Source organism: Pangasianodon hypophthalmus, chromosome 3 (genome assembly GCF_027358585.1).
Source record: "Pangasianodon hypophthalmus isolate fPanHyp1 chromosome 3, fPanHyp1.pri, whole genome shotgun sequence".
NCBI lineage: Eukaryota > Metazoa > Chordata > Actinopteri > Siluriformes > Pangasiidae > Pangasianodon > Pangasianodon hypophthalmus.
Genome location: NC_069712.1, coordinates 6,166,872 through 6,181,612, shown reverse-complemented (window position 1 = coordinate 6,181,612; position 14,741 = coordinate 6,166,872). Strand labels below are relative to the sequence as shown.

The following is a 14,741-nucleotide window of genomic DNA, read 5'->3' as shown; positions in this document are numbered from 1 at the left end:
AACACAGTGACCAGCTGATGCTTAAATAGTCTATACTCATATTAGCCTAGTTGGTGGCAATGACTAACAGAAAAACTAACCAAAGAAGAAGTATATGGAGGAGAATTTTTGTGTTTTTTTTTTTTCCAAACTAAAGTGAGGAAAATCTTTTACTGCTAAGGGCCTTTCTAAACACTCCTCAATAAAGCAACTAACAGATGGACACATTACTTTATAGAAAAATGGCCACAGCAACCTGCAGGTTTAGCTGTAAATGTGGGTCAAGATTAATTACAGGCCACATTAACATTATATAGTAAACTGCAACTCAAATAAAAATATTACAGTACATGTTGCAGGAAGCGAGCTCTCTGATGCAGCTTCCATGTTTTATTTCTGTTTTAGGTAACCTATAACTCATCCCCAAGCACTTACATGTTTTTATAAAAAAAACTCACTTCTTTAATTTAAAAAATGAAGTTCACTTCCTCGTACACCTTGGGAAAGCTGCTGAGGCATGGAAGTTATGGATCTGTCTATGAAGCAGTCTGCAATGAAGATGGGAAATGGGTGAATGTCAACACCTACACTGCAACAGAGTCTAGTTGTCTGAATTGTAGTGCATTATTTTTCTATTGCATGTTATTATGTCATGAGTGATATACAGTCAAGAGTGTTGTTATCAGCAGCTTCATTATCATTAATTTAGTTATTGTCAGTTTCATCATTGTCAGAGTTGTCTTCTTTTTTGCATGTGCACTTGCCCTGAGAAAGGTTATGGTCTAGATTTATGTTTGGTGAAGGTCCAGATTGTTTAATTTTCATTTCATTTAAGGGTCATGTTTTTGTAGGTGTAATGGGACTATCTTAAATAGTGCCTGGCTAGCTTAGTTGGTAGTGCACGGGATTCTTGATCCCAGGATTGTGGGTTTGCGCCCCATGCTGGGTGCCAGCCCTAGCCACCAGGGGTGCATAGGCTATCATGCTTTCAGTGCTGGTCCTAAGCCTGGATAAATGGGGAAGGGTTGTGTCAGAAAGGGCATCCAGTGTAAATCCTTTGCCACATTAATATGCACGTAATAGAAGAGGATCAGTTGTGGTGACCCCTAACGGGAGCAGCCACAAGAATGGGACTGCATTAAATAGCTTACTTTTACTATATGATTGACATTTTCAAAGTCTTCAAAGTTAGAACATTTAATCAGTCTGTTTTTCTTTAAAAAAAATAATAAATCAGTCTATCTTTCTTAAAAAAAAAATTAAAACAACAAGTAGCATTTTGACATATATCAATAATGTCTTAATATTTGGATTTTGATAATCATTCTTATAGAAATGAGGAAGAACTGTTAAGAATTATGTTAATAATGTTTCTTTTTTTTTTTTGCATAGTTTGCAATTAAACAGATTATCAAGGATCCATCAGAGGACTTCTTTATCACCATTGCAAGTGAATTTACTTTACTTCTATGATATTGCTCTAAATTGCTTTAGAGATGAGTGCTGATCTAGAGTCAGTTCCAAGCCAATTCCTTTTCATTGTAACCGCTTCATGGTTGAGATCTGTTCTCTCCAAACCCATGCAACCTTGTCTTCTTCTAATATTAGCCTGGAAAGACATGCACACTCCCTCTAGAGGTGGCTTTAATGCAAATGGCATGTATGCCACCTCATTGTGAGAATGTGTCTGCAGCTCCTGGACTGGTTCGAGACCCCCAACTCCTATATCTTGGTCCTCGGCTATGGACGTCTGTAATTTTTGGCCTGCTCTGTGAACCCCTAGCTCTCATCATCATGCTGCGGGTGGTTTATGCTGCACAGCACTGCAGAGACTGCCAAGTTCTTCACGGTGACATCAAGGCAGAGAACCTGCTGGTGAAAACAGACACCTTGAATGCGAAACTAATAGACTCATCTTGGCTGCGGGGATCTGCTCACAAATGTCCCGTATAGGGAATACACAGGTACTGAGCATCAGTGAGTAATAGATATGAACCCCAGATTTCTGGCCTCTAGAATGGATACTATACAATGAGTATTATGGCCTTCCTGCCACTGTCTGGGGTTTGGGGACGCTCTTATTAGCATTGAGACATGCCATTTAAGAGTGACTAAGATGTTATTGATAGGTCCCTGCAATTCAAGCCTGGTCTGTCTAGAGGTGGGAAAAGCAGAAGCATCACTTTGACCTGGAAAAATTGCATAGAATTTAGGTATGAGACAGAATATCATTGTCTTGAATATCACAATACAAAATACTCAGATGAATTTTTAGTTTCTTGATTTTATTGAATTTTATATATTCTGAGATATATTGCAATAAGAAGAGCTCTACCTCAGTAGCATACAGAGCAGGAAGTTTGCGAGTGGGAACCTAACTGCCTCGAAGCGTTCCAAAAAGCTAAAGTAATCAGAAGGCAAATATTGGCAAATGTGTCAACCACAAGGCCTGCATGGCCAAAATGGCCTGTAATGCACATGCACTACTGCTCAACATTTTCACACTGTCCAGGATTCACTGCACATTCGTAGCGCTGCCATCCGAAGAGCAGTTACCGTAAACCACCTTCTATACGTGCACTCCTGCTGCTAGCTTGAAAGTGGTCTGAAACACCTGAAAATTAACGCCTGTGTGCTGTGCTTGATGTAAGTCACACTCGCGTCTGAAAACAATTCAGTGGCGTAACCATAAATTAATTTCAGAGGGATGAAGAAATATACAAAATAAAATCACAATTGTTTTTCTCATCTGTACAATTAAATTGCTAAGTGCGACACACTCGTGCGTTTAAGATGGATGTCAGACAGCAGTAGGAGTGGTTATAACATGAATTTATTATTTAGTCTGATCATTTAAGGCACAATCTACCATATTTCTGTATTAATAACTTTGCACATTACTTTATACATTTATGACACTGAAAAAGATTAAAATAGCATGTTAAAAATTATACCTTATATTATAAATCCTGATCTACTGTTTTTCCAATACAATGTATTGATATTACAAACTGGTTCCGTTTGTTATCATTACAAAATAAAAATATTAAAATGTAATATTTTAATTGTGTCAAAATCATCTCGTGTTAGTATTGTCTCATGAAGCCTGCATCGGTATATGTCTCATATCATGGCTTTAATGTATTGTCTCATGCCTAATAGAATTTTCTTTCTACTTTGAAAATGATGAAGTTGCAGCCAGAGGTTTCAGATACTGACAAAAATGTCTTCACACAGCCTGCGAACATCTGACCAGATTCAACTTCAGACTTCAGACCCAGATCCAGGTTAGTCACGCAGAACCGAATAGACTTCATTAACATAAGACAAGATTCGTACTGATCAGTACTGACTTCTCTAACAGTAAAGATCACTGTTCTTATGCAATTAGAGTACAATTACATGAAATGAAACATTAAAATAATGAAATGTTGTGCTCTATTTATTTTTTTAAAAATATCTGACCACCTGATTTTCCACAGAGCCCCACGTTGTGTCTGAGAGATTGTTGTTGGATCTACACATCATACATTAAAACAACAACCAAATGTGTCTAAGCATAATAAACTGATCAGTTTTTTTCTGACCGGCTGCTGCTCACTTTCATTCATTAGTATTAGGTTCAGTAATAAATAGAAAATTGAATGCAGTAGGGGAAATCACTTTAAAGAGCAGAGTAGTATATCAGAGGCACAGATTAGATTAAAGCCTTAAAGGTACACCAGTGGTCCTTAAGGTCCAATTACACAAATTTTCTCCAGCTTTTTTCTCAACCTCAGTTAGGGGCATTTTGAACCGTATAAAAAAAATTCTCAGACTCCCACGGTAAAGATTTATTTTACTTGAATTTATTTAAAAACATGATTTAAATGTGTACAGAAATATTTTGCTACTGGAGAATTTTCCACTTACCTATTTAAATTAAAATTGTCATTAGATTCCAGCTGACGTTATTTTGCACATTTTCCAAGCAAAATGTTTCTGAAAAATAGATTATGTTTAAAAAATATTTCTAAAAAATAGATATACTGGTCATAATTAGACAAAAGGTATTTGGACATACATCCACTATATATACTTTGGGACAGCTGGTTAAATGTAATTGCAAAAATGACTTAATAAGTAACTTTGAGAAAAGGTCTAATACAAATAATGCCACTCTAAATGCCAGATAAAAAAACTAATACTTCCTTCCTGCACAGTTACACTATATATTGTAAAAAGAAAACATACAGGCATAATTGTGAGTAAAATCAAGAACAGGTGAGAAACAGCAGCAAGGATTGCTTCAGACATCAATGAGAATTACAGATACAACGTAGTGCACACACTATTCAAAACAGGATCAGTGAGCATGGGTACAGATGGAGACTAATGCAGCATAAACCATTCCTCAGCCTCAAGAACAAGAAAGCAAAGGTGAGATTTGCAAAAGAACATGCAAAGAAAGATAGCAGCTTCTACAGAACTGTCTTATTTCCAGATGAATCCAATTTTAGCTTGGATGGATCTGATGGTTGAGTGATTGCATGGAGAAATTCTGGAGAAGAATTCCAGCCAAACTGCATTAAGGGCACTATAAAGCCCAGAGGTGGCTGAGGCTGTTTTACCTTCAGTGGTGTTGGTGAGCTTGTGTTCAGTGATGGCGTCATGAACTCAGAAGTGAACAGAGGCATTTTGGATGCAAACTCGCAGAAATCAGTGAAGAATTTATTCAAGCAACAGAACTGGGTAATGTTGTTCAGCAGGATAATGATCCAGGGAATACCAGCAGACTTTTGAAAGAATACTTCCCAGAGCCCTGAATTAACCCTATAGAGAGAAGCAGTTAGTAGATGCTCTAGTGTAGATGTTGGTTTAAACATGGAGGAAGTTTCCCTCACAACTGTTACAAAAACTCTGATTTCATCAGATTCACTCAAGAAGTTCTACGAAACAAAGAAAGGCAAGCTTAGTACTAAACTTCTGTAAACCACTGTAAAAAAAATCTATTATATGTGTATTTTTAAACATCATTTATTTATTGTGAAATGTTTTATTTGAAAAGTGAACTTGTGGTAGCTTTTAAGTGAGAAGTTCTCATGAAGTGAGAAATTGAAGTGAAATGAAATGAAATTCATACATTTAGTGTGGCTTAAGTGGCCAAATATTTTTGGAGCAACTGTATATTATATTAGATTAAATGCATATTAAATGAATAAACAGTCACTGTGGTGCTTCAGTGGAATCATTTAATGCAATTTTCTTCCTTTTCACATAAACAGATTTTAAAATACTAAAACTTTACTTCTGATTGAGACAAAAAAAAAAACCTTACTTCACTTCAGAAGCGTGTGTTTCTGAAGTATATACTGTATATAGCAGAAAATGTAAGAAATTTCACAATGTGAAGGGTTTTTCCAGCCTATCTCACATTTGTTTGAAATTAAAATATGTTCAAATAATGTATTAAACGGGCCATGTGAATGATTCTATGTTATCATGACACGGTGTTACTGTAGAATTGCTGTATAGCTAATAATTGAGATGAAAATATACTGAGTTATTTAAAATGAATTTAAAGACATTACAGTTGTACTGCTACAATATCTAAAGAGATGACCTTGATTAATGGGACATTAGTGGCTTTGTAGTGAACAAAGCACAAGGTTTAATGTTTAGGGTTCAATAAGTAAATGAACATGGTGTGTATACTGGTGTTCTCTGCTGGTGTGTTTGCCTGTTATTGCTCTTCCATTATTATATGTTCTACTGTAAATGATACATTTGGAGACTAATGTCATTTACTAGGGTCAAAAATGTTTCAAATTTGCTTTATACAGTGTTATAAAAATATACAGTGTAGTAAATATATATTTAGTGTCATGCGAATATTAAAGCATGTTAAGATAATTGCAATTGATGTAACTATAATAGTATATAAATGCTCTTTGTCTTTTTTATATGAAATAATATTGGCATTAAAAATGGTATAAATCCTGAATATATAAATAAATATAAATTATTTTATAGTTTTTATGTTTCTGATTATCTACTACATATTAAATGAATTGCTAATTAAATTAATACATATTAGCAAATAAAAGCTGCATGTTTGGCAGTCAGCTAGAATTTTACAATGCTGGAACTTCTGACAGAAATACAGTACAAAGGGAAACGTTGCAGTTCAGGAAAACCTGTAGTTTTCAGAACCATGTAGTAGAAAATGTTAATATTTTACCATGTGAAGTGTTTTTCTAGGCTGCTCCCATTTCTTTGTGAAATTAATATATATATGCTCAAATATATATATATGCATTAATATATGCTCAAAAAAAAAAAAAAAAGAAAGTCAATAATGCCACATGATCATGGTGCAGTGTTAGTGTACCACAGGCAAGAGCATACTGCAATGGGATCATTTTTCATAAGTACTGTTAATATAAGCACAAAGGGATTTTCAATACTAGTGTAGGTCCACTGCAGTCATCTGAAGACTAAAGCATTAAGGCATGATTTACACTATAATGTTCTATTAATGCAATTAATTAATAGTTAGAAATATTGAAAAAGATGGCAAAAGTATAATGTTACATTTGTATAGGAGGTTTATGCTATGCTATTTATGCTTTTCTGTTTTCTCGTCACAGTTTTGATAATATCCATCAAGCTGCTGATCAAGACACTGATCTGTCTTTATCTTTTGATGATACTCATGACAAAGACGCAACCACTTCGTGGTTTCAATCCAAGACGCATAAGGACATAACTCGTGATGCAGTTTTACAGACAACAGCTGATCTCTGCAGATCACAAGCACTCCAGGAGGGATGAGATTTTGTTCTGGTGAATAAGACTGTTTATATATTCTGAAATATGAAGCTGTTTTAAATTAAAAATGTTTTTTTTTTTAATTAGATTGTGTATGCCTTTTGTATTGCAGCCAGACTCACTGACATTAGAGTCAATAGCAGAAGCTTGTTACTCTTCTGATTCAGCCAAAGATTTTCAAAGCAGGATTAATGAGCTAAATCATCACAATGCCTGGGTCGACTTTTGGCATTTTTTAGCGCACGTTACCATTTCGACAATGAGGAGTTTTTGTCTGGATCTTATTACCGAAGGAGTCAGTGTGAAGCAGCAGAGCTATCAAGCTGCCAGAGAGACGCTTGGTAAAGTCCTACACACTTTGCAGGTATGTCACCATTGTACTGTTGAATAGTGGGATTGCTAATAATTGAGATGAAGATATACTGAGTATTTTAAAATAAATTAGACATTGCACTGCATTGCAAAATAGCCAAAGAGGTGTCCTGGTTAATTGGGCCATTAGTTTCTGAGTATTAAACAGAATGCATGGGTTAATGTTTTGGATTCGATAAATAAGTAACAGACTAATTTAGTTTGCAGTGATTGTGTTGTAATTCTGACCCTGGTTCATGTCTTTCTTTAAGGATTTCTGCAGTCATAGTAACTGCATTGAATTGGGAAAGAGAGAACCTTATTCTAATCTGATTAAACCAGACACCCCAATCAGCAACATAGCAGGTAGGTATATGGGTGTTTCTGTGCTGGTGTGTTTGCTTGTTTTTCCAGTTACATCACAATGAACTTTCAGTAGTACTGTAAATTATACTTTTGAGAAGACATTAAGATGTTCTTAGAGTATGTATATATATATATATATAATAGGCTTGTTAAACAGTTTCTGAATTGCTGCTACTAATGCTACATCATGGACAAGGTATTTAAAAAAATAACACCACAGTCAGGCAATTAGAAAATCTCATCTATGTATTCAATATATAGTCAATTAATAAGCAGGCCTAGCAAAGATGGTCTCTGTTTCTGTTTCTGTTTGCATGCTTTTTGTTTCTTATGTTCTGTAAAGCTGCTTTGAGACAATGTTCCTTGTTAAAAGCGCTATACAAATAAAATTGAATTGAAATTGAATTGAATACTACTTTGACCAGCTCAGCCTGTGTTTCAGAAGCTGGTATTTTGTCAGATCAAGCTGGTCAGTCAAAAAACTCCACTAAATATCTCCAGTTCTTAGTAACACTGTTTGTCTATGTATCTGTAAATCTAAAGACAGGTGACAAATTAATGGAAAAACTAACATAAACTGTCTAAGGTTCACTGCTTAACTGCTCCTTGGCAGTGACACTCAGGTCCTGTGACGAGAGAGGGAATTGATATTTTTGAGTGTTGATTTAATCTAGCATGATACTCTCAGATGACTATTAGTCAGTTTTGCAGACACGAGTAAAGCTTATTCTTAGACTTCTTTCCAAGCAATGGAAATTCTTGTTTGCTTTGAAATACTCTTTATTGTGTCCATGGCTAATCTGAATTATTTTTGAATATTGGCCCATTAAGTGGAAATTAATGTAGGTGTACACCAGGACAAATGCAACTGCACTACAGAATATATAGCAGATAATGAAAGTGCAACAGAGAAATTTCATTTCATTTAATACAACATACAACATTCTTATCTGTTTTGCCAGGTTCAGAAACTTGCAGGAGTTGTTAAGGTGCCGTCTGCGCAGGAAACATCCTGGAAGAGATCACTGCAAAGCAGAAACTAACATCAGGATACGTCAACTGGTCCAAACCAAAAGGTAATGTTTAAGCAGAGTTTAAGCTGATAAATAAAGTCAGATGTAATTGGTCTGAGATAAAAATACAGAAAAAAATCTGTTTAATTTCCTACCGCAATGTAAATAAAGAAATTTTATCCTAGTCTAGTATTTTGCATGTTCACATTTTCATTTCATCTTAAGGAAAGTGCAGTCATGAAGGATTACTTCAGTGTGAGCAAGGTGGCATAAGGATACCGACACCTCCAGGAACGGTTATCTCCATTATACAGCAGCATCAGTAGCCACTAATGGTAGCAGAGAACTACTGCAGGATATTAGAGCGGCAGTTGGAGATTCTGCGTTTCTTAGATATGTGAGGAAGTCTCTCACTATATAAAATATATTAAGTAATAATATATTTTATATAGTGAGAGACTTCCTCTAAAATCACAGACACATACATGCTTTTATGTACTTGCTTACATTAGTAGGTATGTTCATTTGCCTGTGCAGGAGACGTGTCCCTGCTTCATTTTTTTTTCTTTTTTTTTCCCTCTTTATCTCCCGTTTTTGTCATCTGTCAATTCCTCCCCACCATTTCTCCCCTGTTATATGACAGTTACAAAAAGGGTGAAGGCTAACAAGTGCTTCCTCCGAATCACGTGAACACAACCAAAGGCATCTTTTCTAACAGCTGCTTATGCTACATCACAGGACAGTGTAACACTCTTGGAGGAAAGCACTATCTACCCTCTTCTGCATACATGAGCTCAGAGACACCAACAGTTGGCTAGAGTCACTGTGATTGACAGGGGAGAGAGTGCATGCCATCTCTGCTACTGTGAGATGGCTGTGGCACTGATGGGATTTGAATACATTCTCTTTTGCCACCAGTTAATCACAGCAATACTTTAATCATTCCTTAAGAAGAGTGCTAAAAATGACATGGGTAATCAGTCATATTTGTAGTCGATATGGGAGTTATTTCCTCTGCCTCCTCTTCAGCAGCAATCTCAGGCTAGTCTGATCAGTAGTACAGTTACGTGCATCACTCCTCGTGTTTTTCATCCATCAGACTGGAGGGACTCAGCCAGACTTCAGTGCTGTGTTTTGTTATTGACACCACTGGCAGCATGTCTGATGACATTGACAAGGTTAGAACAGCTACTTCATCCATCATTAACAGTAAAACAGGCACAGCAGCTCAACCTTCAGAATACATCCTTGTGTGACGCTGGTAAATTTGGAGCATTGCTTGTTTATAACATATTAATTCTAAATAGCATGCTATATTTCTAATATATGCTGCAGGTGATTGCATACAGATTAAATACAGAGGTAAGATTCATGATTTTGTTGCAATATTAATAGGGGATAGACAATGAAATTCTTCCTTTGCATTTCAGGCTGGCAAGAGTAACTCAAATTCACATCAGACCACATTGGACCACCTTGTTGTTAATTATTTTCCTACAACATCAGTTCATTCCTGTTATCACTTACATTATATACTGCAAAGAATGACATCTTAGCAAGTTAAAATATTGTCAATATAGTCAAATTTGTGTAGTATTTCCTTTTATAAGTTTTAACTCATTAAAATATAGGACTATTAAACCTCTCATTTATGCACTGCAAACATGAAATAGTCTTGTTTTACTGGCATAATTTTAATAAATTTAAGCACTGATTTCCAGAAATGAGCAAAATTATCTGCTAATAGAGTAAGAAAAGTGAAATTATGATATTATGATAATTGTATGGCCCCTCTTTTATACTGCAAATCAGGAATGTGTATTTTTTGTAACTATGTTATAAAGAAAAGTTTACACGAAAAGTGCTTGTAATGTTACTGACAAATCACAAAGCATAAAATCCTCTGTTCTTGAGACTTGGATTTTATGTACATGGCTGAAAACTTGCTGAATGTTACAAAGATTCATTTGAAAACTGAATGTTACAAAGCGCTGACACTGGACACTCCTTTCATAAGTGTAAAATAAACATCTATTCACAGAAAACCTGACCATATTAATGAATACTCATTTTTAATCATTTTTTTATAAGTTGGTTGTATTTGTTTAAAATTGACTATTTAAAGTTTTTTTTTTTTTGTCAAAGTTGACCTTTTGAAAAATTTGACTTATTTAAAGTTGATGTCTTTTCTAAAATAGACTTTTTAAAAAAGTTTACTTTTGTACTCTTGTTTGCTTTTTAAGTTGGCATCTTTTATTTAAAGTTAACTCTTTCTATTGGGGTGCTTTGTCTTCTGTAGAACTGATCACTTCAGTATGAACGTAGTATGAGTACACTGCTCTTAGTCAGGAAAAAAACCTGCAGTCTCACTGGTGCTATATGGATAAGATTGGACATGACTGAACCACAGACTATAAATTTTACATCTTAAATTGGTATTTGACATGAAATGATATGAGCGCTGTTCCTTCACTGCTTATGCCTGGTTTCTCATTTCTGTACAGCTTGCTGTTATCATTAAAGCTCTGCACAAATTTGCAGGAACTGTCTCACTGCTGTACTTTTTAGTCTTTACTCAATTCAATCATATTAGCATTGAGTAATGAGTAACACTCACTTTTCTGCTTCTTCAGGTGAATCTATTCCACACTGTAAGAAACCCAGTGAACGCTGAAAGCTTTTCAGTCTTTGTGGATTCTTCTGTGCAAAACCTGACAGTGCGCACAGTGCAGATGACATAGTAAATCTGTTCGCTCCTGAAAATACTTCCTCTGGAACTGATGTCACTGTGACGATCCAGGCTGAAGCACCTGATGGAAGCGACTCCTGCTACGCTGTGCTGCGTCTTGCTGTTCTAGCTCCGGTAATTACTCACATTACATTAAACATTCCAGGGAGATCTCCAAGGAACTGTCAAAACCTAAATTTACAATAAATACAATAATGAACAGAAGACATTTAGGTTTCAGAGCTGACTGGTCATTATCATGCCATCATACCTCTCTATGACTGCTAATCTGATTATCATTTTTATGTGTGTGGTGGTCTGGCATTTTGACAGCCAAAAGAAAAACCCACGCACTTCAACTTTAAGAATATTAAGAAATATTCTTCAACTTTAAGAATATATTTCACCAAAATGACAAAAATGGTCAGTCTGTCTAAAGATGTCTAAAACCTTGCTAGCTAAGTGAAATTTCCTCACACAGGGATGATCAAGTTGTACTCTACCTTAGTGCCAGAAACAGACATAAAGTCTAATCAGTTCAGTTAGTAATAAGATACTGGCTGTCAAAATGTCAAAGCTACTCCTGCATCAGAATAAAATCTTTAAATTTAAATTCCTTCTATTTCCTTTAAATTTAAAATGCTAGAACTTTATTTCAGGTTGAGATGCATGCAAAAGAGAAATATATTTCTGTTCAGGAAAACATACAGTTTTCAAAAGTACATATGATTAAACAATATTCAACATTTCACCAGGGTTTTCATAGGCCACTACAGATCATAGTTGCTACAGTCATTAGAGACTAATTAAATAGAAAATTAACTGTTTTCTACTTCTCTAAGGTAAAAGATTTTACACCTCCATTATTTGAGGCAGTTAGCATAAATGCTGACAGTTCAGGAAACTGCAGCCTCTCCTCATGGTACCTCACTGCTAACGTGACTGATGGAAATGGAACAGGCATTCAGAGTGTGAGACTCCTCCAGGGAAATGGCAACCTCAGCACCACCACTGTGCTCAGTGACACAGGCGTGAATGTCACTGTGGTCATCTACAACTCCTCTTGCTGTTCCCCAGACCTGGAGCTGGTTGCTGTGGATGCAGTGGGAAATGTTGCCACCTGTTTTAAATCTGTGAGAGCTACAGCACCAAGCACCAGCACTGCACCCCCTCTAACAGCAACTAACACCACCACCACCACTACCACCACCACCACAACTACAACTACAACATTCACAGCTCATCCCACCAGCCAAGCAAGCACTACAACATCCACAGCTCATCCCACCAGCCATGTAAGCACTACAACATCCACAGCTCATCCCACCAGCCAAGCAAGCACTACAACATCCACAGCTCATCCCACCAGCCAAGTAAGCACTACAGCATCCATGACTCATCCCACCAAGCAAGAGCTACAACATCCACAACTCGTCCCACCAAGCCAGCACTACAACATCCATGGCTCGTCCCACCAGCCAAGTAAGCACTACAGCATCCATGACTCATCCCACCAAGCAAGCGCTACAACATCCACAGCTCATCCCACCAGCCAAGTAAGCACTACAGCATCCATGACTCATCCCACCAAGCAAGCGCTACAACATCCACAAATCGTCTCTCCAGCCAAGCCAGCACTACAACATCCACAACTCGTCCCACCAAGCAAGCAATACAACATCCACAGCTCATCCCACCAAGCAAGCGCTACAACATCCACAACTTGTCCCACCAGCCAAGCAAGTGCTACAACATCCACAACTCGTCCCACCAAGCAAGCGCTACAACATCCACAACTCGTCCCACCAACCAAGCAAGTGCTACAACATCCACAACTCGTCCCACCAAGCAAGCGCTACAACATCCACAACTCGTCCCACCAACCAAGCAAGCGCTACAACATCCACAACTCGTCCCACCAGCCAAGCAAGCGCTACAACATCCACGGCTCGTCCCACCAAGCAAGCGCTACAACATCCACAACTCGTCCCACCAACCAAGCAAGCGCTACAACATCCACAACTCGTCCCACCAGCCAAGCCAGCACTACAACATCCACGACTCGTCCCACCAGCCAAGCCAGCACTACAACATCCACAACTCGTCCCACCAAGCCAGCGCTACAACATCCACAACTCGTCCCACCAAGCCAGCGCTACAACATCCACGACTCGTCCCACCAAGCGAGCACTACAACATCCACACCTCGGTTCTGGAAAAAACTAAGTTGAAAAATATTAACGTATTTAGGCTTACCTAACACTGTTTCAACTTTCATCTAATTATAAATCCGTATGTAACTGGAAGGAAAAACACACTCAGTGTTTTTTAATAAGTCTAAACCCTGAGGGCATTAATCTTGATTTGAGGATCTCATTAATTTAATGGCATGAAATTAAGTCCACGAATAACATTAAACTAAGCTTCTTAGATCTGAAATTCCTGATTCCTTTGCTATTACATACTATAAAGGGTTAGAAGGTTTCAGCTTCTAAAGTCGCATTAAACTTTCTTGTTTGCAGTTGTATGAGGGATAAACAGTTTATTTTATTATCAAAATGTAAATGCATTTACTTTTTAATTCAAATGAATTACATGCTAGCACTTGAACTGCAAAGGGATGTACAGAGGATTATTTTCCCCTTTTGATTAGCTATGGCAAAAGAAAATGTTTGTGAGCAGACTTTGTGAAATTAATTTTGGTTATACCCCAGCACTGCTGAATTCTCAAATCTGATTAGTCAGGAGGTGTTGATTAATTTTCTATAACAGCAGCTCTGACAGGATGTCTGGCTGAAAGGTAACAGACTGTTGTGTCTATAGTAATAACTCATACACACAGGGACTTGTATGAAGTGTATGTGAAAACACACTATTATTTAACAAAGAAATAGCTGCATAATTGCAGAATCACAGTTATTTTTTATATGGTGAAGTCTTCTGTAAGGAGACATTTATTTAACATTTATGGAAAGAGTCTCCAGTCTGAGCGCTTTGTAAGAGTCAGAGGTAAACCTGTAACTTTTATGCCACTGGAAAGTCTCCAGGACTGAAGTTTTCTTGGTAATGTGACAAGCTGCTTTTATTTGTCTTATTAAAAATAGAGAAGAGAGGCTGGTGAGGGAACGACTACTCGTAGTAAAGATGGCACCAATTCCATTCCCAGGATCAATATTGTTCCGAAACAAGTACTTTCTAGAGATGCGTAACGATTGGCTGAACCTATATGAAACATTATTTTCATTTATTTATTTTAAGTATCTGAACATGAGACACTCCACACAGACAGTAACCTGAGCTCAGGATCAAACTCGGGATCCTGGAGCTGTGAGGCAGTAATGCCTTCCAGCGCACTGCAACACTAAGGAAATTATAGAAAATATAAAATATTTAAATTACTATGCTCGACAAAGCCACAAGAAATCGTTTTGAAATGATCATAAAATAAGCAGATTTACAAAACAAAAAGGAATTTATTAGACAGACTTGTACAG

The 14,741-nt window shown here is 36.8% G+C and overlaps 1 pseudogene; it reads left to right on the top strand.

Annotated features, from left to right (window-relative positions):
* Positions 1-1,660: 1,660 nt before the first annotated feature.
* Positions 1,661-13,478, top strand: LOC128318006 (serine-rich adhesin for platelets-like; annotated as a pseudogene).
* Positions 13,479-14,741: the final 1,263 nt, after the last annotated feature.